Here is a 27,239-nt window from a genome sequence, read left to right on the forward strand (position 1 = left end):
CCCTCCAAACCCTTCCTATTCATAGAACCATCCAAATGCCTCTTAAATGTTGCAATTGTACCAGCCTCCACCACATCCTCTGGCAACTCATTCCATACACGTACCACCCTCTGCATGAACAAGTTGCTCCTTAGGTCTCTTTTATATCTTTCCCCTCTCACCCTAAACCTATGCCCTCTAGTTCTGGACTCCCTGACCCCAGGGAAAAGACTTTGTATATATACTCTATCCATGCCACTCATGATTTTGTAAACCTTTATAAGGTTTACAATTCAGCCTCAATTAATTCAGTCTCCAATGCTCCAGGGAAAACAGCCACAGCCCGTTCAGCCTCTCCCTGTAGCTCAAATCCTCCAACCCTGGCAACATCCTTGTAAATCTTTTCTGAACCCTTTCAGGTTTCACAACATCTTTCCGATAGGAAAGAGATCAAAATTGCACGCAATATTCCAACAGTGGCCTAACCAATATCTTGTACAGCCGCAACTTGACCTCCCAACTCCCGTACTCAATACTCTGACTAATAAAGGAAAGCATACCAAACGCCTTCTTCACTATCCTATCTACTTGCGACTCCATTTTCAAGGAGCTATGAACCTGCACTCCAAGGTCTCTTTGTTCAGCAACACTCCCTAGGACCTTACCATTAAGTGTATAAACCCTGCTAAGATTTGCTTTCCCAAAATGCAGCACCTCGCATTTATCTGAATTAAACTCCATCTGCCACTTCTCAGCCCATTGGCCCATCTGGTCCAGATCCTGTTGTAATCTGAGGTAACCCTCTTCGCTGTCCACTACACCTCCAATTTTAGTGTCATCTGAAAACTTACTAACTGTACCTCTTATGCTTGCATCCAAATCATTTATGTAAATGACAAAAAGTAGAGGAACCAGTATCAATCCTTGTGGAACTCCACTGGTCATAGGCCTCCAGTCTGAAATACAATCCTCCACCACCACCCTCTGTCTTCTACCTTTGAGCCAGTTCTGTATCCAAATGGTTAGTTCACCCTGTATTCCTTGAGGTCTAACCTTGCTAATCAGTCTCCCATGGGGAACCTTGTCGAACGCCTTACTGAAGTCCATATAGACCACATCTACTGCTCTGCCTCATCAATCTTCTTTGTTACTTCTTCAAAAACTCAATCAAGTTTGTGAGACATGATTTCCCACACACAAAGCCATGTTGATTATCCCTAATCAGTCCTTGCCTTTCCAAATACATGTACATCCTGTCCCTCAGGATTCCCTCCAAAAACTAGACCACCACTGAGGTCAGGCTCACCGGTCTATAGTTCCCTGGCTTGTCCTTACCACCCTTCTTAAACAGTGGCACCACGTTTGCCAACCTCCAGTCTTCTGGCACCTCACCTGTGACCATCGATGATACAAATATCTCAGCAAGAGGCCCAGCAATCAATCACTTCTCTAGATTCCCACAGAGTTCTCGGGTAGACCTGATCAGGTCCTGGGGATTCATCCATCTTTAACCATTTCAAGACATCCAACACTTCCTCCTCTGTAATCTGGATATTTTGCAAGATGTCATCATCTATTTTCCTACAGTCTATATCTTCCATATCTTTTTCCACAGTAAATACTGATGCAAAATATCCATTTAGTATCTCCCCCATTTTCTGTGGCTCCACACAAAGGCCGCCTTGCTGATCTTTGAGGGGCCCTATTCTCTCCCTAGTTACCCTTTTGTCCTTAATATATTTGTAAAAACCCTTTGGATTCTCTTTAATTCTATTTGCCAAAGCTATCTCATGTCCCCCTTTTGCCCTCCTGATTTCTCTCTTAAGTACACTCCTACTTCCTTTATACTCTAAGGATTCACTCAATCTATCCTGTCTATACCTGACATATGCTTCCTTCTTTTTCTTAACCAAACCCTCAATTTCTTTAGTCATCCAGCATTCCCTATACCTACCAGCCTTTCCTTTCACCCTGACAGGAATATACTTGTCAAACACCTTACTAAAGTCCATATAGATTATGTCCACTGCTCTGTCCTCATCAATCCGCCTTGTTACTTCTTCAAAAAACTCAATCAAGTTTGTGAGACATGATTGTCTTTTCCAAATTTCTTTCAAAAATCAGTTGTGATTAAAAATGTATAATTTATATATTTGCTATTCAATGTGGATTTCATTAAAGAGACAAATGGGGTGTTCATTTCTTCTGTGAATGGTTTTCTTTTAATAAAGAAACACAGCTGAGAGAGTCCTTCTGGAGCAATGACTAACTGCAGCCTTTGTCAGAAAGCAGGTGACTGCAGATCCTATGATGTGAGTGGAAAGGTGTTTCTTTTTTTACTCATTCATAGGATGTGGATGTCAAGGGCTTGGCCAGAATTTACTGCCCATCCCTAATTGCCCATAGTCAGCCATCTTGCTGTGGGTCCAGACCAGGTAGGACAACAGATGGCCTTCCCTAAATGCATTCGTGAACCTGATCGACTTTGGTTACATGATTACATTAGGCTTGCTTTTTATACAGTTGGGTTTTTGATGGTTGGATAAACTCAAGGCCATTGTGGGCGGCACGGTGGCACAGTGGTTAGCACTGCTGCCTCACAGCGCCAGAGACCTGGGTCATTCTCCCCGTGTCTGCATGGGTTTCCTCTGGGTACTCCGGTTTCCTCCCACAGTCCAAAAATGCCTAGGTTCGGTCAATTGGCCATGCTAAATTGCCCATAATATTAGGTGAAGGGTAAATGTAGGGGAATGAGTATGGGTGGGTTGCAGGTCGGTGTGGACTTGTTGGGCCGAAGGGCCTGTTTCCACACTGTAAGTAGTCTAATTGTATCTGCTCATCACAGTTCAGAAGAATTCAGTATTGAGCCAGTTTTTTAAAATATATAATTAAAGTCAGAAACAAGTTTAATCTGTCTCTCCTAGGAGGAATTCAGGGGACAAGGCTCCCCAACAGAAGGGTATAGTTTGTGAAAATTCCAAACCAGGAGACTTTGGTTAGAAATCTGCAGATTAATAGAACTAAGAAACTTAACCTCTCAGATATGAAAAGCTTATCATGACAGATTGGAAAGGATGCTTTTACTTATCTCCACAGATCCCAGCAAAAAACTGTTGGCAGTCAGTGAAGTGGGGACTTTTAAAAGTTGAGACAGTAACATAATTGTAATTTCTCTGGATTTGAGTTTCTGTAACAGATAGTGACAGGAGGTCAGATGAAACTGTTTTTCAATGTATTCATGATCATTCTATCTTTTATATTTATGTAACTTTTATTCTTCTCTTGCAAATAGACTTACTGATTTTGTTTTAAAGGAAGTCTGCAACATTATGTTTCAGTGACTAACAACATTAACTAACTAAAACAAAACGAAACGTGATTTACCAAGGTGGGATCTGATTTGTCCAGTAATGACATTATCTGGGATCATGACATTATACACAAATTAGATGACCTAGGAGTCATTTTTACACATGTGTTCACCTTGTCTCAGTGATTGTACTTTTAAGCCTAACTCCAGTGATTTGAACACAAGGCAATAATTTTACAGTATTATTGCAAAGTGTTCCATAGCCGTAGATGCTACCTTTCTGACATGCCAAATCAAGGCCCATCTGCCCTCTCAGACAGTTGTAAAAGATCCTTTGGCATTATTTGAAGAAGTGCAGGGAGTTGTCCAAGTATCGTAGCCAATGTCTAGCCCTCAACCAACATCAATAGAACAGTATATTAGGTCATTCATCTCATTGTTGTTTGTGGAACCTTGCTATGTGAAATTTGGCCAGTGTGTTCCTGGCATTTCAACACTTTGAATGGAATTTATTAGCTGTGTTGCACTTTAGGACCCTTTACGCTCTCAGGATGTCCCAAGTACATGTAAGTTCTTTCTTTCCCAGTGCAGAGTATTTTGCTATCTGGTTTCACACTGAGCCAAACAACATACAATCAGAGGACAAGTCTGACTGGAAAGCAATAACTCTTTGCCAGAATTACTAAAAATGAAATCAGGCATAATTGTATGAATCATTCCCACATTGTTCAAACATTTAAGGTAACAGAACTAACATCGTCAGAGGTTTTGCACATTGTGGATTACATTAGCTCCTTGGATAACATTTCCTCGTTGATAGTTGTTACAGACATGTATGCAATTTTAATGTTTCATAGTAACATAGCAATAACCAGCTCACCCACTTGATTACAATACAACAAAGTAATAATCAAAATCCAAAATTACCATATGGTTTAACAAAATTAGATTAACTCATTATATTCACTGTCATTGACAAGTTAATATCTTTAACTATCTGAATATCTGTGGTGTGGATATGATGCATAGTGCGGAATCATTTCGGGGCTTGAGTAACTTGGTCAACAATAGGATTTGTGAGTAGCCTGACTAGGCCCAGCCCAACATCAGGAGCAACGTTTATAGCATTTGCTGAACAGCGAGGCACGTTTCCAACTGAATAGCAATGGATTGCCAATTAAGGGGATTGTAAAACACTTCATTAACATTCAGCTTTCCATTTTGTCAAACGTGCCAATCAGGCTAGATGTTGAAAATTCTTGACTTGGAAATCAGAGTGGATACTTCGATTTGCCTCCTATGCCATCATGTTTTGATTCTAATCTTTTCATGCTAGCTGGATTACCTCTGTATGAATAAATTCTTCTTTATTAATTTCACATCAGTAAATACTCACTCTGTAGTCAGAAACACCCAATATTTAATATTGTGTTAATATGCTTGACCTTTGTGCTTTAAGCTTTTACTAACTGTCTGTTCTGCTCAAATTAAATGCTCTGCATGATTTGCTCGTCTTACATATTTAGCAGAAATTGCTCTCTTTGGAAGTTAGCTAGGTAGATCTTTTCTGCTTTCCCTTTCTCCCAATATCTCCTTGATTCTTTCTCTCAATCTCTCCTTGATATCTATACCTTTTTAGTTCCCTACTTTCCCTAAGAGAGGGAGACAATCTTTTACTATAGTTGAGTCAGGTGTGCTTTAATCATGATGCCCATTACAAACAGGCTCTCTCTGCCACTTTTACTAGTTTTCAATCAGCAATGAATGTGTATGCGTTTTGCTCTGATATGGTCATATTTTAAATGACAAGATTGGTCGATTTCCCTCCCCACCCCTAACAGCATTCTGCAGAGATCATTCCCTCTGTGACTCCCTCGTTAGGTCCACGTTCCCCCCAAACAAGCCACCCACCACTCCTAGTACGTTCCCTTACAACCGCAAGAGATGTAAAACCTGCACCCACACCTTCCCCCTTACCTCCATCCAAGGCCCCAAAGGATTCTTCCACATCCAGCAGAGATTTTCCTGCACCTCCAAACACCTCATCAACTGTGTTTGTTGCTCTTGATGTGGTATCTTCTACATTGGGGAAACAGGATGCCAACTTGCAGAATGGTTCAGAGAACATTTCTGTGACACAGGCAGCCAACAACCCCACTGCCCTGTAGCCAACCACTTCAACTCCCCTTCCCAATCTGCCAAGGACATACAAGTCCTGGGCCTCCTCCACCACCAAATCCAAGGCACTTGACACCTGGAGGAAGAACGCCTCATCTTCCGCCTTGGGACCCTCCAACCACACAGCATCAATGTCGATTTCACCAGTTTCCTCATCTCCCCTCCCCTCACCTTATCCCAGATCCAACCCTCCAACTTGGCACTGCCCTCTTGAACTATCCTACCTGTTCATCTTCCTACCCACCTATCTGCTCTACCCTCCTCTCTGACCTATCACCATCATTCCCCCACCTTCATCTACCGATCACCTTCCAAGTTACCTTCCCCTCAGCCCCACCTCCCCTCCCACTTATCGCTCAGCCCCCTTATGCATCCCCCACATTCCTGATGAAAGGCTTATGCCCAAAATGTCGACTCTCCTGCTCCTCGGATGCTGCCTGACTTGCTAAGCTTTTCCAGCGCCACACTTTTTTGAATCTGATCTCCAGTGTCTGCAGTCCTCACTTTCTCCTATATATATGATTATTGTTTGTTCGAGGATACCATCTGCCTTTTCCTTAAAACTTCACTTTCTATTTAGTAAGAAGCCATTTTCCTTTCAGGTTTGAAAATGCATGAAGCTTGAGTTAACTAGAAATGCGTTCCTTGCATGTGAGAATCTTGAGCTGCCATTTGCATAGCATTCTATAATACGGTGATACCAAAAAGGAGCTCATCCCTGTGTCCATGTAACAACTGAATGTGAGGTCAGTTTGGTTCATACCACCACAACAACTCTGATATAAATGCTGTCTGAAACATGTCATCTGAATTCATTACAGTAAAAGGGGTTTGTTACTGAGCTTTACTTCAGAGAAAGTTTGAAATTTAGCACTGCACAATGATGCTAAATTTGTAGTTAAGTGTTGGGTGGAAGTGAATGGTCACAGTGTGAGGGAGGGCTATCCATCAGCTGGAACATTGGTGGTTTCACACTGCAGTAATTTTCATGAGGCTAAATATTATTGGTTTTTGGGGTTTGGGAAGTTGATTGCTTGCAGCTCACCACCATCCCCCATTCCCAACTAAAATGTTGAGTGACAACCTGCAGACCACATTCACAAAAACAGAGAGGGACTTCTCCCTTTCAGTGGGAATCTGTTCAACCAGCAGTGCTGGCAGCACCAAGAGCTCAGTAGCGGATGTTGCTGGTACTGCAGCCAGCCCCATAAAGAATACAAGCACGGAGCCTGGAGTGTTGAATGTAGGGAGTGTTTGACCACCTTAGGACTGGGGTGTGGAGAGGAGGGGAGGTGTTTGTGTTTAGAGAGCAGGCAGGTAGAAAAGGATAGAGAATACAATTCCAGGGGTTGCACCAAATGAGTTAAATTATTATGTTATATTCTTTTATTTATCTCTTAACTGAGTCTGTTTGTTTGTCTGGCTTTTGTGTGGAGCACTTGAAAATAAACATTTCAGACTTAGAGCATAGTTACTAATTAGATTATCTTGTTTTAATTCCTGCTAAAGTTGTAAATTTAATAAATTGTTAAGTATTTTGTTTAGGAAGCAAAACTGATATCTTGAATGAATTATTCGCACTAGGGTTGGTTAGAACAAAGAAAATTTACAACCCAGGAACAGGCCCTTCAGCCCTTCAAGCCTGAGCTGATCCAAATGTACTGTCTAAACCTGTCGCTCAATTCCTAAGCATCTGTATCCCTCTGCTCCCCACCTACTCATGCATCTGTCCAGATGCATCTTAAATGAATCTAACATGCCTGCCTCTACCACCTCTGCTGGCAACACGTTCCAGACACCCTCTGTGTAAAGTACTTGCCACGTGTATCCCCCTTAAATTTTTCATCTCTCACCTTGAAAGCATGACCTCTCGTTATTAAATCCTTCATCCTGGGAAAAAGCTTGTCTCTATCTATCCTGTCTATACCCTTCATGATTTTGAAAACCTCAATCAGGTTCCCCCCTCAATCTCCTTTTTTCTAATGAAAATAAACCTAACCTACTCAACCTCTCTTCATACCAGGCAACATCCTCGTAAACTTTCTCTGCACTCTCTCCAAAGCGTCCACATATTTTTGGTAATGTGGCGCCCAGAACTGTACACAGTATTCTAAATGCGACCAAACTAATGCCTTGCACAATTTTAACATGACCTGCCAGCTCTTATAATCAATACCCCATCCAATGAAGGCAAGCATACCATATGCCTTCTTGACCACTCTATCCACCTGTGCAGCTACCTTCAGGGTACAATGGACCTGCACTCCCAGATCTCTCTGCTCATCAACCTTTCCCAAGGCTCTTCTGTTCATTGTATAATTCACTCTAGAATTAGACTTGCCGAAATGCATCACCTCACATTTGTCTGGATTGAACTCCATCTTTCACTTCTCCGCCTAACTTTCTATCTATCTATATCCTCCTGTATTCTTTGACAGTCCCTTGTGCTTTCTGCTACTCCACCAATCTTCGTGTCATCTGCAAACTTACTGATCATACCAACATTGCCCTCTTCCAGATCATTTATGTATATCACAAACAACAATGGCCCCAGCACTCATCCCTTTGGAACACCACTGGTCAGCTTTCTCCATTTCGAGAAACTCCTTTTAACTACTACTCTGTGTCCTGTTGCTCAACCAGTTCCTTATGCACCTAGCTAGAACACCCTGCACACCATGTGATTTCACTTTCTCTATTAGTTTACCATGGGGAACCTTATCAAACGCCATACTAAAGTCCATGTATATGACACCAACAGCCCTTCCTTCATCTATCAACTCGGTCACTTCCTCAAAGAACTCTATTAAGTTGGTAAGGCACGATCTTCCACGCCCCCCCCCCCACCCCACAAAACCATGTTGCCTATCACTGATAAGCCCATTCTTTTCTAAATATAAATAGATCCTAACCTTAATACTTCCTCCAGCAACTTTCCCACCACTGACATCAGGCTCACTGGTCTATACTTACCCGGAATATCCCTACTACCCTTCCTGTACAGGGGGACAACATAAGCAACCTTCCAGTCCTCTGGCACTTCACCTGTGTTTAAGGATGCCACAAAGATATCGGTCAGGGCCCCAGCTATTTCCTCCCTCTCCTCCCTCAGCAACCTGGGATAGATCCCATCCGGTCCTGGGGATTTGTCCACCTTAATAACCTGTAGCCTACCCAACATATCTTCCCTACTTATGTCAACGTAATCCAGACTAATCAAACTTCTATCTCTAAACTCAACATTCATCATGTTCCTCTCCTCCGTGAACACTGTTGCAAAGAAATCATTCAGAGCCTCACCCATTCTCTCAGGTTCGACACACAGCTTTCCTTCATTATCCTTTAGTGGACCAATCCTTTTTTAGTTACCCACTTGCTTCTTATATCAGAATAAAATGCTTTGGGATTCTTCTTAATTCTGCTCGCTAAAGCTATTTCATGACCCCTTTTAGCCCACTCGATTCCTCGTTTAAGACCGGTCCTACTCTCCCGATATTCCTCCAGGGCCCACTCTGATCTTAGCTGCCTGGACCTTATATACGCTTCCATTTTCCTTTTGGCTAGTCATAAGATTTCTCCTGTCATCCACGGTTCACGAATCTTGCCTTTCCTATCCTTTGCCTTCAATGGGACATGCCTATCCTGCACTATCTTTAATCTATCTTTGAAAGCCTCCCACATATCAAATGTGGACTTCCCTTCAAATAGTTGTGTCCAACCCACATTTCCCAACTCTTGCCTAATTTTGATATAATTGGCCTTGGCCTAGTTTAATAGTCTTCCCTTAGGACCATTCTCATTTTTGTCTATGAGTATTCTAAAACTTACAGAATAGTAGTCACTTTTCCCAAAGAAATCCCCCACCGCAACTTCTATCACCTGGCCTGGCTCATTCCCCAATACCAGGTCCAATATGGCCCCTTCCCAAGTTGGACCATTGACATACTGCTCTAGAAAACTCTCCTGGACGCTTCTTACAAATTCTACCCCATCCAGACCTCTGACGCTAAGTGTATCCCAGTCAATGTTGGGAAAATTAAAATCTCCCATCACCACTACCCTATTGCCTCTACATCTTTCCATAATTTGTTTACCTATTTGTTCTTCTACCTTATGCTCACTGTTGGGAGGCCTGTAATACAGCGCCAACAATGGAGAGTTTGAGTAGTGAGGCATTATGGGTGGAACTCTTATTTCTGAGCTCCACCCATAATGCCTCACTACTCATACTCTCCATAGTGTCCTCCTTTAGCACAGCCGTGATATCATCCCTGACCAGCAATACAACTCCACCCCCCTTTTTACTTCCCTCCCTGTTCTGTGAAGCGTCTATATCCTGAAACATTTAGTTGCTAATCATGCCCTTCCTTCAACCAAATCTCTGTGATTGCAATAATGTCATACTCCCAGGCATCAATCCAAGCCCTAAGTTCATCTGCCTTACACACTATACTCCATGCATTAAAGTAGAAGCACTTCAGGCCACCAGTTATTTTGTGTTCATCTGCTCTCTGCTACTCTTCCCCTTATTAATGATATCTTCATGATTCTTACAGACTCCAGTTTCCACCTCGCTATCTACTAGTCTTTTCCTCTGGTTCCCAGCACCCTGCCACATTAGTTTAAAACATCCCCAACAGCAGTAGCAAAAACTCCCCCAAGGACATTGGTTCCAGTCCTGTTCAGATGTAGACCGTCCATTTTGTAATATTCTCACCTTCCCCTGAACCAGTCCCAATGTCCAACAAATCTGAACCCCTCCCTTCTACACCGTCCCTCAAGCCATGTGTTCATCCTGCCTTTTTTTTATTTCTACGCTGGCTAGCTCGTGGCACAGGTAATAATCCCAAGATCACTACCTTTGAGGTCCTCCTCTTTAACTTCACTCCTAGCTCCCTGAATTCTGCTTTCAGGACCTCATCTCGGTTTCTACTGATATCGTTGGTGCCTATATGCACCAAGACAACTGGCATCGACCCTCCCCTTTCAGAATGCTCGGCAGCCGATCAGTGACATCCCTGACCCGAGCACCTGGGAGGCAACATACCATCCGGGAGTCCTGTTTTCGGCCACAGAACTGCCTATCTACTCCCCTTATAATAGAATCCTCTCTGACTATGGCCCTTCGAGTCTTCTTCTCGCTCTTCTGAACAACAGTGCCCGCCATAGTGCCATGATCTTGGCAACTGCTGCCCTCCCCTGGTGAGCCATCTCCCCCAACGGGATCCAAAACGGTATACCTGTTTTGGACGGAGATGACCGTAGGGGACACCTGCACTGCCTTCCTACTCATTTTCTGCCTTTTGGTCGCCCATTCACTGTCTCCCTCAGCAATCCTAACCTGCGGTGTGACCAGTTCACTAAACGTGCTATCCACGACCACCTCAGCATCGCGGATGCTCCACAGTGAGTCCATCTGCAGCTCCAGAACCGCCATGCGATCAAACAAGAGCTGCAGCTGGACACTCTTCTTGCAAGTGTAAGAGTCAGGAACGTCAGCCACATTCCTGAGCTCCCCCATCAAGCAAGAGGTACATGCCACGGTTCTGAGGTCCCCTGCCGTTGTAAGCCTTAACTTTATATGAACTAACTAAAACCAAACAATGCACTTAAATATATGATAAAGAAAGAACAAGGAAAAATAAAAGCTTTACCATACAGAGTCTTTTTCTTCTGGTTAGAGGAGGCAGGGCGGGAGGGAGATACTACACGTGCAGTATCTTGCGTTTTGCTGCTGCCCAAATGTATACTAAGTTGTTACCTTCCCGGCACTTTCCTGGTCTCCATGTCAGCTCCGCTGTGTCTCCCGCTGCTCCTGGACAGGAAAAATAATTAGATTAGATTCCTTACATTGTGGAAACAGGCCCTTCGGCCCAACAAGTCCACACTAACCCTCCCAGATCCATTTCCCTCTGACTAATGCACCTAACTCCATTGGCAATTTAGCATGGCCAATTCACCTGACCTGCATATCTTTTGATCTGTGGAGCACAGAGGAGACCCACACAGACACAGGGAGAATGTGCAAACTCCATACAGACAGTCGCCCGAGGCTGGGATTGAACCCGGGTCCCTGGCACTGTGCTAACCACTGAGCCACCGTTATTCAGTAGTCTGGCTAGAAACCAGTGGTGTAACTATTGAGGGTTTTCAAAGGTTTTAATTCTATTATGCTGCAAATACAGAGATAGAAAGACTGATTGGTTTGCTGCCTCTGTGTCATTAAACACTTAACATATGCCGGGAATGAGAGGGTTCGACAATGATAAAAGGTAGGACAGGCTGGTGCTGCACAATAGTCAAAGAGGTTGACAGCACAGAAGAAGGCCCTTTGCTCCATTATGTTTGCACCAGTCAACAACAACCACCTGACTATTCTAACTCCATTTTCCAGTAGTTGGCCCATAGCTGCATATGCCTTGGCAATCACATCCCTACTATAATGTAGTTCCAGAGCTGCATACAGCTATGGCTTAACCATTGTTTTATATAACTCAAGAATCACCTCCTTGCTCCTAAGCTCTATACCTTGGCAAAAAAAAAGCAACTATTCCTTATGCTTTCTTAACCACTTTATCTGCACGTCCTGATACCTTGGTGAGCCAGGGTTCACCAAGGTCCCCCTGATCCTCAGTGCTTCTCAGGGTCCTACCATTCATCATGTATTTCCTCGCCTTGTTTTTCCTGTCCAAGTGCATCATCTCAGCCTTATCTGGATTAAATTCTGTTTGCTACTGGACAGCCTATCTGACCAGCCCGCCTACACCCTTCTGTAATCTAAGGCTATCCTCCGCACTATTTACCACTCCACCAGTTTTTGTATCATCTGTGAGCTTACTGATCAGCCCTCCTACATTTAAGTCTAAATCATTTCATATATACCACAAACAGCAAGGACCCCAACATTGATCCCTCACAGGACATGGGCTTCTTGTCACAAAATCACTCCTCTGCCATCACCTTCTGTTTCCTGCCACTCCGTTAATTGTGAATCCAATTAGCCAAATTTCCTTGCAACCCACGCGCGACCTTCACTATCAGTCTCCCATCCAATTAGACAACATCAAATTCATTGCCCTTTGGAGTCGAGAAGAATGAGAAGTGATGTTTTTGAAAAATGAAAGATCTTCAGGGATTTGATAGAGTGCATACTGGGAGGATGTCTCATATTGTTAGCGGAATCTAGAACCGGGGAACAATTTATGAATGGGGTTTCTTTTTTAAGATGCATATAAGGGTAATTATTTCCTATTGGATGTTTGTTGTTCTGTAAAATTATCTTCCCATTGAAATAATAGAGGCAGTGAAATTGAACTTATTTGAAACAAAATTATATTTTTGATAGACAAAGCATTGGAGGACTTTGGGGGCTGACAGGAACAAAAGGTTGAGAGAACAAGAAGGGAATAGAGATGACCCTGGAAATTATAGGCCCATGAACCTTACTTCAGTTGTGGGTGAAGTGTTGGAAAGAGTTATCAGGTTTTATAATCATCTAGAAAGGAATAAGTTGATTTGGGATAGTCAACAGGTTTTGTGTGAAGGGTAAGTCATGCCTCACAAATCTTATTGAGTTCTTTGAGAAGGTGACCAAACAGGTGGATGAGGGTAAACCAGTTGATGTGGCATATATGGATTTCAGTAAGGCGTTTGGTAAGGTTCCCCATGGTAGGCTACTGCACAAAATACAGAGACATGGGTTTGAGGGTGATTTGAGATTAGATTAGATTAGATTCCCTACAGCATGGAAACAGGCCCTTCGGCAGAATTGACTGTGAGAGGACCCTAGCAGGAAAGACAGTGGAACAGCAATGGCAGGAGTTTCTGGGAGTAATTCAGACACAGTAAAAGTTCATCCCTGGGAAGACAAGCATGGTACAGGGAGGATGAGGCAACCATGACTGACTAGGGAAGTCAGGGATAGCATGAAAACCAAAGAGAAAGCATATAATGTGGTGAAGGGCAGTGGTAAACCTGAGGATTGGGAAGCTTACAAAGACCAACAGAGGGCAACAAAAAGAGAAATAAGGAGGTAGAAAATTAAATGTGAGGATAGGTTAGCCATAATATAAAGAAATACTCTAAGAGTTTCTTTAGGTATACACAGGGCAAAAGTGGGTGTCAACTGGTAGAAAATGACACAGAGAAATAATAGTGGGGAACATGGAAATGGCTGAGGAACTGAATAATTACTTCGCGTCAGTCATCACAGTGAAAGACATGAGTAATATCCCAAAACTTTGAGAGTCAGAGGGCAGAGCTGAGTATGGTGGTCATCACAAAGGAGAAGGTACTCAAAAAACTGAATGACCTGAAGGTGGATAAATAACCTGGACCAGATGGACTACACCCCAGAGTTCTAAGGGCAATAGCTGAGGAGTTAGCGGAGGCGTTAGTGGTGATCTTTCAAGAATCAGTAGAGACAGGGAGGGTCCCAGAGGACTGGAAAATTGTGATCATGACACCCTGTTTAAAAAGGGAGTAAGAACAAAGAGGGAAAATGGACAAGCCAATTAGCCTAACCTCGGTCATGTGTAAGAATTTGCAGTCCATTGTGAAGGATGAGACTTCTGAATACTTGGAATTGTATGATGGAATAGGGAAAAGTCAGCATGGTTTCATCAAGGGGATGTCACGCCTGACAAATCTACTAGAATTCTTTGAGGAAGTAATGAGCAAGTTAGACGAAGGAGAGCCAATAAATGTTACCTACCTGGACTTCAAGAAGGCCTTTGACAAGGTGCTGTACAAGATGCTGCTGAGTAAGATAAAGGCCCATGGTGTTAGAGGCAAGGTGCTCACATGGATAGAAGATTGGCTGTCTGGCAGAAAACAGAGAGTGGAGACAAAAAGATCTTTCTCAGGTTGGCAGCTGGTGACAAGTGGTGCTCACAAGGGTCAGTGTTAGGGACCACAACTTTTCAATTTATACTTGGAGTTGGAGGTGTAGTGGATAGTGAAGAAGGTTACCTCAGAATACAATGGGATCCTGCTCAAATGGGCCAATGGGCTGAGAAGTGGCAGATGGAGTTTAATTCAGGTAAATGCGAGGTGCTGCACCTTAGCAGGACTTATACACTTAATGGTAAGGTCTTAGGGAGTGTTGCTGAACAAAGAGACCTTGCAGTGTAGATTCATAGCTCATTGAAAGTGGAGTCGCAGATAGATAGGATAGTGAAGAAGGTGTTGGTATATGCTTTCCTTTATTAGTCAGAGTATTGAGTAGAGGAGTTGGGAGGTCATGATGCAGCTGTACAGGACATTGGTTAGGCCACTGTTGGAATATTGCGTGCAATTCTGGTCTCCTTCATATCGGAAAGATGTTGTGAAACTTGAAAGGGTTCAGAAAAGATTTACAAGGGTATTGCCACGGTTGGAGGATTTGATCTATAGGGAGAGGCTGAACAGGCTGGGGCTGTTTTCCCTGGAGTGTCAGAGGCTGAGGGGTGTGACCTTATAGAGCTTTATAAAATCATGAGGGGCATGGATAGGGTAAATAGACAAATTCTGTTCCCTGGGATGGGAGAGTCCAGAACTAGAGGGCATAGATTTAGGGTGAGAGGGGAAAGATTTTTTTCACACAGAGGGTGGTATGTGTATGGAATGAGCTACCGGAGGAATTGATGGAGGCTGGTACAATTGCAACATTTAAAAGACATTTGGATGGGTATGTGAATAGGAAGGGTTTGGGGGGATATGGGCCGAGTGCTGGCGGGACGATATCTGGTCGGCATGGATGGGTTGGACCGAAGGGTCTGTTTCCATGCTGTACATCTCTATGACTCTATTAATGATCTCAATGAAGAAATTGAGGGCATTCTGGTCTAGTGGTATGCTTCGTGGTTAGGGTCTTCTTCTACGCAGACTTGCGTGAGGCCCCGGGTTCAAATCCTGGATGAGCCCGCATTTCTTTTTTTGGGGCAGCATGGTGGCTCAGTTGTCAGCACTGCTGCCTCAGAGCACCAGGGACCCGGGTTCAATTCCAGCCTTGGGCGACTGTCTGTGTGGAGTTTTTACATCTCCCCGTGTCTGCACGGGTTTCCTCCGGGTGCTCCGGTTTCCTCCCACAGTCCAAAGATGTGCAGGTTAGGTGAATTGGTAAAGTGCCCGTAGTGTTAGGTGCATTAGTTAGGAGGAATGGGTCTGAGTGGGTTACTTTTCTGAGGGTCAGTGTAGACTAGTTGGGCCGAAGGGCCTGTTTCCACATGGTAGGGAATCTAATATTCTGTCTAAGTTTGCAGATAATACAAAGATAGATGGAGAGACAGGTATTGAGGTGGCAGGGAGGCTGCAGAAGGATTTGGACAGGTAAGAAGAGTGGGCAAAGAAGTGGCAGATGGAGTACCACGTGGCAATGTGTGAAGTCATGCACTTTGTTAAGCAGAATAGAGGTATGGACTATTTTCTAAATGGGAAGAAAATTCAGAAGTCTGAAGTGCAAAGAGACTTGGGAATCCTGGTCCAGGATTCTCTCAAAGTAAACTTGCGCATTGAGTTCAGTAGTTAGGAAGGCAAATACAATGCTGGTATTTATTTTGAGAGGACCTGAATATAAAAGCAGGGATGTACTCTCGTGAGGCTCAATAAGGCTCTGGTCAGACCATATTTCGAGTATTGTACACAGATGTGAACTCCATCTCTCAGGAAGGATGTACTGGCCTTGGAGCAGGTTCAGAGGAAGTTTACTAGAATTGTCCCAGGAATGAAAAACTTAATGTATGAGGAACCTTTGACAACTCTGGATCTATACTCGATAGAGTTTAGAAGGATGAGAAGGATCTAATTGAAACATACAGAATAGTGAATGGCCTGGACAGAGTGGATGTTGGGAAGATGCTTCCATTGATAATGTTGTTGACTAGGTTTCCATTGACTAGGACCTGTGGTCACAGCCTTAGAGTAAAGGGAAGACCTTTTAGAACAGAGATAATGAGAAATTTCTTCAGCCAGAGAGTGGTGAATCTATGGAATTCATTGCCACAGAAGGCTGTCGAGGCCAGGTCATAAAGATGGAGATAGATAGGTTTTCGATTCTCAAGAGAATCAAGTGTTTCAGGGACAAAGTGGGAGGATGGGGTTGAGAAACTTATCAGCCATGATTGAACCGCAGGGCAAACTTGATGGGCTGAATGGCCTAATTTCTGCTCCTATATCTTATGGCCTTAATTGAATTGAAACATGTTTCTACTTTCGATATATCATAACATGTGCAAAAAGGTGTACAAGAGGTGATAATGAGTACATGGAAATAAAGATTGGGAAAGATACACAATGGATTGCCATAGACACTGCCTTATATTTAATGTGTCCTTTTACCCCAGCTTCATCCTGCAAAGTTGGTTCCAGCTTCAGCCCATTGGAAGCAAGGGTACTGTCACAAAATCCATAATAATTTTCAAATTAAAACAATCCATAAAGCAAATTACAGTTCCACTGTTGAGCCTCTTAGACTATCTGGAGTAGTATTTCTGACTATGTTCTTCCAGTCATTTAGACTTCATATAATTTCTCCAGGATTTCAGTCAATCAATCTTCAATGTTGTATGTTTGGGAGAACGTCCATGGAAATCACAGGCATTTATATCAGTAGAGAATAATCAAGTTTTTGTCAAGGTAAGGGCCAATTACTCTCTATGATTGTAACCAAACCTGTTTACTTACAAACACTGAAATTCAGTAGACAAGAATGGGGTATCTTGGTAAGACAATTATGGGAAGACAACATAAAATAGGAGGTATAATAATTAAGAGGTTGCAGGAGCAGTGAGACCTGGGTCTATATGTTCACCATGTAACTATAACCCTACAAAGTCATAGAATCACACAGCATGGAAACAGACCTTTTAGTCTGACCAGTCCACGTCGACCATTTTTCCAAACTAAACTACTTGTCCCACTTGTCCACATTTGGCCCATATCCCTCCAAATATTTGCTATTCATGTACTTATCCTACAGTATGTTAAGTATTGTAACTGTACCTGCATTCACAACTTCCTTTGGCAGTTTATTTCACACACAAACTACTCTGTATAAAGAAGATGCATTGCATGCACTTTTTAAAACTTCCTCCTCTCACCTTAAAAATATGGCCCCTAGTTTTGAAACCCCCACTCTAGGGGAAAGACCCTTGATATTCACCTTATCAATGCCCCTCAATTTTATAAATCTCCATAAGGTCACCCCTCAACTTCCTACAGTCCAGTGATTAAAGTCCCAACCTATCCAGCTTTTCCTTATAACTCAAACCTTCCAGTCCTGGCAATATCCTGGTAAATCTTTTCTGAACCCTCTCCAATTTAATATTATTCTTCCTATTGCAGGGCAACCGGAACTGTACACAATACTCCAGAAGAAGCCTCACCAACGTCATTTCCAACCTCAACATGACATCCCAAAGGTCTGTGCACTGAGGTAAGCATGCTAAATGCCTTTTTAACCTGTCCACCTGCGATGCAAATTTCAAAGAATTATGTACATGAACCCCTGTTCTACAACACCACCCAGGGCCCTACCATTAATTATCCAAGTCCTGCCCTTGCTTGTTTTACCAAAATACAATACCTCACACTCATCCAAGTTAAACTCCTTCTGCCACTTCTCAGCCATTGACCCAATTAGTCAAGATCTCTTTGTCATCTTAGATAATCTTCTTCCTTGTCCACTATGCCACCAATTTTTATGTCATCCACAAATGCCTCCTGTACTCTCATTCAAATCATTTATATAAGTGACAAACAAATTGGACCCAGTCCTCATCCTTGTGGAACACTGCTGGTCACAGGTCTCCAGTCCAAAAATCAACCCTCCATCAATACTGACCCTGATCCCATACGATATAACTTCTTAATTAGCCTATCAAGTGAAACCTTGTCAAGAGCTTAATAAATGTCCATCTGAAAACATTTACTGCTCGGCTGTCAATCTTTTTGGCTACTCCCTCAAAAAACTCAATCAAATTTGTGAAACATGATTTTCCTCACACAAAACCATGCTGACTATCCCTAATCAGTCATTGCCTCTCCAAATGCATGTAAACCCTATCTTTCAGAATGACCTCCAACAACTTACCACCACCAATGTCAGCTTCACAGGCCTATAATTCCCATGCTACTCCTTACAGATTTTCTTAAATGAAGGCACAATATTAGCCCTTCTCCAGTCTTCCAACACCTCACCTATGGTTACAGGTGATAAAAATATTTCTGCTTGGGGCCCCACAATTTCCTTCCAAACTTCCCACAACCTCCTGGGGTACACTTAATCAGGTCCCGGAGATTTATCCATCTTTATATTTTCTAAGACCTTCAGCACTTCTCCTGTGATGTGAACTGTTTTCAAAACATCTGTATTTATTTCCCCAAGTGCTCAAGCCTCTATATCCTTCTCCGTAGTAAAAAAAAAACTGAGACAAAATATTCATTTAATATCTTTCCCATCTGATGAAATTCAACATATAGACCATCTTATTGATCTTTAAGGAGCCTTATTCTCTCTCTTGTTGTTCTTAATGTACATGTAGGATCTCTTTGGATTATCCTTAACCATATCTGCCAAGGCTATCTCATGTCCCCCTTTGCTCTCCTGGTTTCCCTCTTAAGAATGTCTCTACATCCTTTATGTTCAAGGCATTTATGTGATCCCAGTTGTCTATATCTAATAAATGATTCTTTCTTTTATTCTTTAATAGAACCTCAATATCTTTATTCATCTATTGTTCCCTACACATATCAGTCTTATTCTTCACTTGAACAGGAACATAATGCCTCTGAACTCTTGTTATGACATTTTTGAAAGCTTTCCACTTATCAGTTGTCCCTTTACCCATGAACAGTCAATTCCAATAATTGTTTGAGAGTTCTTGCCTCATTTCATTAAAATTTTCCGTACTCCAAACAAGGACTTTAATTTTTGTGGAAGGCTCATCCTTTTTCATCACTTCTTTAAAACCAATAGAATTATGATCAGTAGTCCCAAAGTGTTCCTGCTAACATTTTAAGTCACTGTTCTGCCCCACTGCCCTAGCGAAAGTCAAATTTAGCTTCTTGTCTAGGAGGTACATTTACATATTGATAAAGAAAATTTTTCTAAATACATTTAACAAATTTATTACCATCAAAGTCTTTAACATTATGGCAGTGTCTATCAATGTCTGTAAAATGCAAATCTCCTACTATTGTAACCCTGTTTTTCTAACATATATCTGAGATTGCTTTACACATTTGTTCTCCAGTTTATCTCTGACAATTGAAGGGCCCGTAGAACAACCCGATCAAGATGATCATCCCCTTCTTATTTCTATCCATACAGTTTCACTGGACGATCTCTCAGAAATACCCTCTTTAATTACAGCAGCAATATTTTCTTTCATCAAAAATGCCATTTCCCCCTCCTCTCATGCCTTCCTTTCTATCCTTCCTATACCACATAAAATCCTCAACATTGAGCTGCCAGTCCTGTCCTTCCCTCAGCCAGGTTTCTGTTATAGCTATGATGTCCCAGTCCCATATTCCCACATATGCCTTGAGGTCAACCTTACCTGTAAGATCCTTTGCATTGAAAGAAATGTTGTTTAATTCTTCAGATTTACCTTGTTCTCTGATTTGCTCTTATCTGATTTTTCAAATGAACTTGCTCTTTTCTCATTCGGAACCATCTTCATCTGTCTTTCAATTGTTACTGCCACTGAGGAATCCTACCACCCCATCCCACACCCCATTAGGCTCCCAAAATAGAACAAGCAAATATCCCCACCAGGATATTGGTCCCTTTCTAGTTCAGGTGAATCCCAACATTTTTGAACAGGTCTTTCCTACCCCCCTCAAAAGAGATCCCAATGATCCAAACACCTGAATCGAACACATTGCACCATCCTACAGCCATTCACCTGGAAAGTCAAGCATCATGTTTGTTATCACTTTATAAGAAGTCAAATGGTAACATTTCACTGAAAGCTTGCTAACATTGTCTAGGTGCACCAAACATCCCTCTGTGGCAGCGAGATCTTTCCAGAGATAAGGAGATCAAAACTGCGCACTATACATCAGATGCAGTCTAACCAAGCTCCTATGTATTTGAAGCAAGACATCATTTTCGCGTCCTCAAATCCTCTTGCAATAAAGTCAAACATTTCATAAGCCTTCATAATAGCTTGCTGCCCCTGCATTTTGGCCTTCAGTGACTTTTCAACAAGGGACACTCTGGTCAATTTGTTTATCTAAACTTCATCACACCTTATCAATTAAGATGTACTCTACACATCTGTTGCTCCTTTCAAAACGGATAACCTCACATTTTCATATTCTAGTTTCCAATACCCTTACCCATTCATTAAGCTTGTTCAAGTCCTCCTGAAACTATTTTGCATCTTTCTCATAACACCCATTCTCACTTACTTCTATATCATCTATACATTTAGAAATATTACATTTGGCTCTCATCTCCAAATGATTGATGTATATTGTGAACAGCTAGGATCCAATTACTGATCCTTGTTGTACCCTACTAGTCACAGCAGCCAATTTGAGAATGGTGCATTTATTTTTATTCTCCGGTTTCGGTTGGTTAGCCAATAATTAATCTGTGCTAGTACTTTATCTCCTACTCCGTGTGCTTTCATTTTTCTAACCAGCTTCCTGTGGGAGATTCAAAGGTTTACAGAAAATCTAAATGTACTACGCCCACCGGTGCTCTTTTGTTAATTTTGTTAGTAACATTCTCAAAAAATAATTCCACTGTTTTCAAAGATGATTTCCCATTCACCCATCTGTGCTAAATATGCCCAATTAAATCATTACCAACCACATAAAAGCAAAATATTATGGATGCTGGAAATCTGAAATAAAACTGAAAGTTGAGAAACTCAGCGGGTCTGGCAGCATCTGTGAATAGAGAAGCAGAGTTAATGTTTCAAATCCAGGATGATAGGTTCTTTTTCACTTTTTACGTTTACAGGAAAATAAGTTGTCCATGCTGTGTCCTGTCAATAAGTGAGGTGAAGCAATTAGCAACAACCCAGGTTAATTGCTAGATCCTGGCTGAGCCAACTCAAATTAGGAGTGAGCAAAAGATTCAGGTTTCATTTTGGGCAGTTGCAATCTGCTTAATAAAACCATAATTGATGCAATTGAAGCCAAAAATGTTGCTTAAAAACCTCAATCATGACAGCAGTCACTTGTCAATCAACATAAACACTTCCTAATTGCGACTTAATTCCTCAACTGCAAATCATTCCATGCTAAGTTAATCATGAAATCACACCAAATGTGCTGTTCATTTCAGAATAAAATTTGTCCACTTCTTTGAGGTTTATGGATCACTGAGCCAAAATTGTTGAAATATTGTGTAGCATTTACTGATCATGCAACCGAATTCCTTAACATTTGTAAAACTGCACAAAGAATGTTAATAATAAAATTGACTTTGTATTTCTTTTCCACGTTCCTGAAAATAATTTAACTTTCTTCCACTTCTGTTTTATGTCCCTTCTCAATTAATCTTCCTAAAAGTTCTTCTCACAGCTCCCCCAGACCTGGATATCCTGTAGTCTTTCACATCTTGTTATTTTTGGCTTTAATTTTTATTATGATATGCGATACAAGTATAAAATTATCATTAGCATGTGATTTTTCAGCCAATTCCACATTATTAATCATGTCTGGTGACCTATAAGATATCAACTCTAATCTACCATTTGCTTTTGTACCCAACTTCCCAGTTTGTGTTGAGAAGCAGTCAATGAGTACTTCTACATTGTTGATTATACCCCCATTCTCACCTTTCAGTGACCTCTTGCTTTAGCTCAGAGTAACTGTACTGAAATCTTGCAATGATTCTTGATTCCTTCAAGCCCTTGTGATTGTCTAAACAAGTAATTAATTTACTTGAAATTTGATTATTTTCATGTAAATTGCTCCATGCCTTTTGCCTTTGAATTTTTTATCTGCCTCTTCATTTTAAGTTGGTAGTCGACTGTAAGTAAAAACAATGACTGCAGATGCTGGAACCCAGATTCTGGATCAGTGGTGCTGGAAGAGCACAGCAGTTCAGGCAGTTCAGAGGAGCAGTAAAATCGACGTTTCACGCAAAAGCAGTTCAGGAATACAGGTGGTGTTATCACAACCTATCTTCACCCATACCAGTTCTGTTAACTAGCTAATATGTTATTAAAACCTCCAAAGCAATGGTGCAAGGATGGGAAACAATGCTGGTTGCAGATGAGACACAGTTCCTGCTCCTATTACATTGCATAGAGTTTCAGCTACGATCCCAATTTTCAATTCCTAGGTAATTCTTGAGGAGTCAATTGTGCCAGGAATTTCACATGGTTCAGATGAGCAACTATAAACTCTTGTTATTTTTGGCAAGCCGAGCATTGATGGCCAATCCTTACTTGTCCTTGAGAAAGTGATAAAGAAATCACCTTCTTGAACTGCTATTGCCTGTAGCCCATGTACAGGGGAAACAAGTTTCAGGATTTTGTCCTAACAACAATAAAGAAATCACCTTACATCAAAGTCAGGATGGTATTTGAGTTGGAGGGAATCTTGTACATATCCTGTTCCCATTCATTTGCTGCCCTTTGTCCTTCCAGGAGCGAAAAGTCAGATGTTCAGAATGCACTGTTGATAGGATCTTGGTGAGGAGCTGCAGTGTATCTTGTAGATGGTGCACATTGTTGCTGTTATGTGTTAGTACTGGAGGCAAATTTTCAAATTGCCACCTGGTTTAAAAGTAATGTGATCGATTGGCTGTGCATTATAGGAATATAGAAATTGCTAGATTATTAAAGCTCATCTAGTTTGCCTATTTCCTTCCTTGTAGTTCCCTGATTCAATGATAAAAGATAATAAGAAATTCTCGAATCACTATTTCTGCTCCTGTCAGTCCTGCTTTTCCAAATAATAAGGTCTGGCTGTGCAGCAGCTCTACTTTCTTGCCTGTCCCTCATAAACCCTCATGGCTTGGTTAAAAGACCCTAGTTCTCTGGGTCTTTGTTCCAGTTGTTGATTATATTTGAGGCCCTCTGACATTCAGTCCTCACACCCAGTCAACTCCTGACTGACTGCATATTTTCTCTCCAATTTAATGCTAACTCATGCCTCCAACTGTCACATAGGTATTTGAAGGCTATGTGTCAACTTTTAGCTTTTCTTCCTCACCTCATTCTCACTTTTGCTCTTTCTATGCTCATATTCCATACAGAACCAGTTAACCCTGAAGTAATAATGGTACGGGTATGGGTGAAGCTGCTTAAAGAAGCACAAGTTAATGATCTAAAGAGAGAAACTGTTGTTTCGAAAACCATGTAAAAGTGATGCCTGATCAGGTGAGTATGAATATTTTTGATTATTATTTCAGATTTCCAGCATCAGCAGCATTCGGCTGTTGGAAATGAATGCTTACTTTGGCAAATAATTTTATAATTTTTTTTAAAAATTCATTTTAACTTGCATTAAGCTTGGCAAGAAGTTAACAATGGAATACAAAATGGTTTGCAATTATAGTCACTAAGTCGTTACAGATATATGCCTCTCATTCTTTCTTACTATAATGCAGTATAACAAAGCTATATTTTTTCAAAGCAGTTTGTGAAATCCAGTTTAGAAAATGATCTTTAAAACAAATTTGTTGCATCTAACAAAACTATTTTTAAAATTGCATAATGTTAAGTGGACACTGCATGAGCTTTATAATCTATCTCAGGGATGCCTAAGATAGGGGTCAGCACCCTTAATTGGGGGTCATGAGTTGAAATTTTGGAGTTGAATTCCAAGGCAAGTCCCCTTCTCTCCAAATTCTTTTAGATCTTCTCCTGCACCAGCCCCTACCCTTACCTTGACTAGATTGTGAAGCTTAGTCATTACTGACGTTAATTTTCTGCAAAAGGATCATTGAATCATTCAATCTGTTTCTCTCTCCACAGATAATGCGTGACCCTGCTGAGTTTCTCCAATAATTTCAGTTTTTGTTTCTTTCAGATCTCCAGCATCCAGAGTTCTTTGTTTTATTTTAGTGTCAATTTCCACAGCTAAATAAAAACACAGGTCACTTTGCTTACCATAAATAACTGATGAGGCGAAAGAAGATGATGTTAAATCTATCCTAAATGATTAGGTGGAGTTCATATTCAGACAACATTTGTAAATGAGCTAATATTTTGGCAAAAAAGGCTTTTGGTATTTGTACCATAGTGCTACATTTAACTGCACAGATCTGAAATAACTCCCCAAGGCTGGTATGTTGTCAGCAAGTCACCCTTTAGTTACACATGTATAGTATTTGACACTGGTCGAGCTCCATCAGAGTCAGCTCTCAGGGTGAACAGGATGTCTGACACTCCTGTTTATATCTGTCAGCCAGGGCTCCCGGATTGGACCAGGTTAACAGGCCCAGTCAAGGAACTCATATTCTATGAGATCCACCTGTCTGACCTCATTGCAATCACCACAAAAACAACGATTGGTTTTAGTGGCAGGAAACAAAGATGACTGGCAGATGTTTGTTTATTGGAACACAGTTGGTTTGCAGTGCTCTTCTCTAAGGAGAACGTTTGTGTCCATTGTCATTTTTGTAACTTTGCAGTATCTTAGACTTGAGGAATAACTTAGACTTGAGGATTGTGAGCAAGTTTGAAGATGGTACATAGCGTGGTAAAGTGATAGGTTGTGATGAAGATTACAGTAGGTGACAAGATGCATAAACAATCTTGCATTGTAAGAGTAGAAGCGTGGCAGCTGGTGTTCAATGTGAAGAAGCGTAAAGTGATGTACTTTAGTGAGTATAACATGGAATACAGAAACTAAACGTATCTTGTGAGTTCTCGCAAAGCCTTGTGTTTATTAGTTTTGACCGAGTTGGAATGAGCAAAATATCTTGAGTTGTATCAAAGAAATGTTTTTAATTTTTACCATGCATTTCACAAGCACCAAATATCTCAAAGCACTTTCCACATAACTAAATACTTTTTGAAGAGTATATGTCATTTCAATGGACAAAACGTGGCAGCAATGTGCCCATAGCAAACTTCCACAATCAGCAATATGATAATGGATGGATAATGTATTGTTGTGATGTTGATTGAGGGATAAATATTGTCTAGGTCACTAGGGATAATTGACCCATTCTTTTTTAATGTTGTGCTATGGGATCTTTTCCATCCATATGATTTTAAAAGGGGTGGTCTCTCCTACAATTGTGTAACATTTCTTCAGTGCTGCACTGAAATGTCAATGTTGATTTTTGTACTCAATCACTAAAGCCTAAAATCATGTGACTTCGAGGCAGAAGTTGTTTTACTTTATTATTTAAGACTGACATTTCTTGCCTGTTCCTAATAGCCCTCAAATGCCCTTACCAGGCCATTGCAAGGGGCAGTTAAAAATAAAACACATTGATGGGGAACAGAAGTCATATGAAGGCAGGTGTTCTTCCCTTTGGCCCATTGTGTCTACACCAGTCAGCATTTTCCAGCATCTGACCTGAAACCTTGGATGCTTTGGAGTATCAAGAGAAAATCTTAGTGCAACTTCAGTACTTTGAGGGTTCCTGCCGCTACCACCAATTTTGGGTAACGAGTTCCAGGTTACCACAGATATAGGTTACCTAGACACAGGACAGATGTCAAAGATAACTTCTTTACTCAGAAAGTAGTAAGGGTATGGAATGTTTTGCCTGCAACGGTAGTAGATTCGCCAACTTTAAGTCATTGGACAAGCATATGGACGTATATGGAATAGTGGAGGTTAGATGGGCTTCAGATTGGTATGACAAGTACTGCGCTGTAAAGTTCTATATTCTATGTTTTACAATCCTCTGGATGATCTTTTTTCCCTTAAATCCCCTCTAAATTCCCTGAAATCCCCCCTTTTAAACTGTGCCCCCGATTGCTGACCTCTCTATTAAGGGGAAGCATATCCTCCTATTTATCCTATCTGCCTCCCTCATTACTTTGTGTACCACAATAGATGCCCCACCCCCACCCCAGCCACCCACACACTCAACCCTCTATACTTTTGGGAAAACAATCCGGGCCAATCTAGTCTCTCGTCATAGTTGAATCACTCCAGCCCAGACAACATCCCAGTGACTCTCCTCTGCACTCCCTCAAGTGCAATCACATCCTTTCCATAATGTGTTGACCAAAATTGTACACACTATTCCAGCAGTGGCCCAAATAATGTGATTAACTGCTCCACTATAATCTCGTTTGTTTATTCAATTGTTTGACTAATTATTGCAAGTATCCCAGATGCCTTCTTAATAAGCTGTCTTCAAAGATCTATGGACATGCACACTAAGGTTCCTCTGATCCTCTATACTTCCTATGATCCTACCATTCAACTTATACTTCCTTCCCTTGTTAGTTCTGCCACTGGACACAAGCTTCTAGACACAAAAGCACCATTCAACCATCACCCTCTAATTCCTATTACTTAACCAATTTTGAATTCAATATGCCAAACTGCCCTGGATCTGATGGACTCTTAGCTTCTTAACCAGTCTACCATATGAAATCTTGTCAGAAGCTTTATGAAGTCCATATAAACTACATAAACTGCACTGCTCTCATCTACACAACTAGTCACCTCCTCAAAATATTCAAGTTTGTTGTACATAATTTCCCTGACAAAGCCATACTGACAAACTTGATTAAACCCTGCCTGTCTGAATGAAGATTAATTCAGTTCCTCAGAAATTTTTCCAATAGTTTCCCTAGTGGGCGGCACGGTGGCACAGTGGTTAGCACTGCTGCCTCACAGCGCCAGAGACCCG

The sequence above is a fragment of the Chiloscyllium plagiosum genome, chromosome 3, assembly GCF_004010195.1.
Source record: "Chiloscyllium plagiosum isolate BGI_BamShark_2017 chromosome 3, ASM401019v2, whole genome shotgun sequence".
Classification (NCBI taxonomy): domain Eukaryota; kingdom Metazoa; phylum Chordata; class Chondrichthyes; order Orectolobiformes; family Hemiscylliidae; genus Chiloscyllium; species Chiloscyllium plagiosum.